The sequence below is a fragment of the Trichechus manatus genome, unplaced genomic scaffold (genome assembly GCF_000243295.1).
Source record: "Trichechus manatus latirostris isolate Lorelei unplaced genomic scaffold, TriManLat1.0 scaffold00017, whole genome shotgun sequence".
Classification (NCBI taxonomy): Eukaryota; Metazoa; Chordata; class Mammalia; order Sirenia; family Trichechidae; genus Trichechus; species Trichechus manatus.
Window position 1 is genome coordinate 26250499 of NW_004443953.1, and position 2977 is coordinate 26253475.

A 2977-nucleotide genomic window follows, 5' to 3' on the forward strand; every position below is an offset into this window, starting at 1 on the left:
TGTATGTGTTTATATATATATTTATGTATACATGTATGTGTTTATATATATTTATATATATATATATTTAATTCTTCTCAAATCTCTGAATGGCACTGATGCTTAAGGAAGAGAGGCACTATGTTTTATGCTGTGGCTCACATATCACCGGGAATCTTTGTCCCCATTTGAGAAGCCTGGAGATTAACTCTTAATTACCACAAGACACAATCGCAAACTGAGGGCAAGACCCTGCAGGTATAGAACCCAGAACGTAGCCTTGGAAACTTGGAGTTGCAGGGTCAGATGTGTGTGTGTGTCTGAGTGTGTGTGTGTAGGCTCAGATGTGTGTGTGGGTGGTGTGGGTGGGTGTGTGTGGGTGTGTATGGGTAAAGTAAGGACAGGACAAGGATAAAAAGGGGTAGAAGTGTCAGAATGAAGGGAGACAGAAGTCACCAAAGACAGATGTTTTCATTTAACACTTCTTGATTCAGAGCTAGCCTGCCTTAAGTGCTGCCAGGCTGGGAGAGGGTTTGTGGGAATGGGCCAGTGCCCACTGCATCTCTTGGGATGACTGAGAAACTGAAGCAGCAGTTGTATAGAATTAGTTTAGCTGTGGGCAGCTGAGGATTCAAGAGTCAGTTCTGGGTGTATTTCTGCTACCCAGGGACTTTCTACAGTTGGAAAATTTACACTCACAGCAATGGCTGCCCCATTCAAGAACATCCAAGCTGACTAGTAACAAGCTGCAGCTCAGAGCTCTTTGCTGTTGCCTGGTGAGTAGCAAAAGGGCTCTTCCTCCCACTTTGGAGCAAGGCACCTCAACAAGTTCACATTCTGACTCCTCGTGGTAATTTCCGTCAGAACAGTACTTCACTCAGGATTAAAACTAGTCCAAGAAACTTGACATGGCCCATGAACAACCTTGGAGAATGGGGGTAGGAATAGGTGTCTATTCTTGATTTAAGCCAGTGTCCAGAGGCAGAGGAATAAGCTGGTTTTAGTAGGGGAGAATTTAGAAGTATGGGCAGTTACCTCTACATTGGATTCTCTAGAAGCAGAGCCTGAGACAGGAAATCATGTGCAAGTGAAGGTAATGCTCTTAGGAGAAACCAGTAATCAGGATGTCCAAGAAAGGATCTGGTTTCAGGTGAAGTTTTAGCCTGATCCCACAGGGAGCTCTGGGATGTCAGCTGTTGGCTATGAGTTGTCCCAAGGCTGTTGTTGTTAGCTGCTAACAAGTCGATTCTGACTCATGGTGACCCCGTGTGTGCAGAGTAGAACTGCTCCATAGGGTTTTCAAGGCTGTGACCTTTCAGGAGCAGATCGCCAGGCCTGTCTCCCGAGGTGCCTGTGGGTAGGTTTGACCCACCAACCTTTCAGCTGGTATTGCTTAACCATTTGCACCACCCAAGGACCAGGCAGGGGAAGGTATTTTCCAGGCAACCCTAGATGAGGAGCATCCAGTGGCCCAAGAGTAATAATCTAGAGAAGGTTGCACCACAGCAACTGGGAATTGGGTACCCTGAAATCAGAAATCTGGAGAGGACGCCAAAAAGGCCACCACAAATGACTGCTGCAACAGTGCCCTTCAGTGGTCTAGAACTGAAGCATACCAGGCTGACTCCCTTTCTTAGCTTCTAATTCCCTGACCCCAAAGAGCCAAATGTGGGTGCGGTAGCAATTCTGACCTTCTCCCTACCATACCACTCTGCTACATAAAAGGAAAGGGTTGGAGAATGGTCTTTGAAAAACTTTGATGCTTTCCCATACAAGGAGTATATAGACTATACAAAAATTTAATGGCATATAACACCTGTTTTGTCAAATTTATCCCATGAATAAAATGTGTCCTCCTTTTTTCGTTCGGGCTCAACAAGTGAACTCAGTAGTTTCAGGACACATTCACTTTATTCATATTTAATGTAAAAATAGAAAAAAAAAGTTATTCAGCAAAGATTTTAAGAATAAGGCATGGTAGACATATGATTACATAATTCTATGTAATGTACCTTTAAGTAATACATTGCAAAATATATATGTGCCCAAAATAATGTTTTAGGAATGGGTATGGTTTCCTACTTGGGACTTTGAAGTACCACTGAAAATGTATACATTTAATAAGAAAATGATGAAATTATTGTTTGAAATTAGGCATTTCAAAGCCTGATGATTCACTGGTTTGCTATAAACATGGATTAAAAGAACCCCAAAATCACTGGATAACAGAAAACTGCCACCTCTTCTCATTAGGTATTTCAACTATTTATTCTACTTTGGTGGTTCTGAATTCTCTAAGGCAAGCATCTCATTTTCTAATACTTCCCTTTCCTTTTTCTCTGTTATACAAGCCAGAGGGATATTCAGCTCTCTTTGTGGGGGTAGTACTTAGACCTCTCTTGATATTCCCAAATCTTTAAGAAAAATCACAGACTTCCACATGAGAGAGCGGATGGAAAGCATCTGCATTTGTCAGTGGCTCTCAATACTGGCTGCACACTGGAAACACCTGAAGAGCTTTAAAAGCCCTAATGCCTGGGCCCACCTCCCCAGAGATTCTGATGTAATTGTTCTGAAGTGAGGCCTGAACATCAGAATTTTTAAAAGCTTCCCAAGGGATTCTAATATGTAGCCGTAGTTAGAGAACTACTATTTTTATATGGAGAGTTAGTGCAAGTGGGAATATGGGTGGTAGTGGGTGTGAAGTTGCAATGTTTAATATATTATCTGGGTTTCAAACGGTGGTATGTAATAAATATTTAACAACTGGCCCCTTGGTGTTTTCCAATTTCAATGGTGTAGTTTCAAGCTACCAAGGTGGTGTCACTGAATGCAGTTATGAAGAGATGCTAACAAGGGCTTCTCCTAAGGTGTATGAGCTTTCAAAGAAGCTTTTAAAGCTAGCTCCTGTTTTATGCATTTACATTGGCTCTAGCCAAACCATCTTCAGTGCATCTTTGGTGCATCTGTGTCTCACCTTAATAAAATCTAATAGTGG

General features: G+C 42.2%; 1 protein-coding gene across 1 annotated transcript in view; it reads right to left on the reverse strand.

The window, feature by feature from the left end:
* Positions 1–2977, reverse strand: part of TRAPPC3L (trafficking protein particle complex subunit 3L) — a 36860-nt gene that overhangs the window by 11202 nt on the left and 22681 nt on the right. The gene's annotated exons all lie outside the window — the stretch shown is intronic.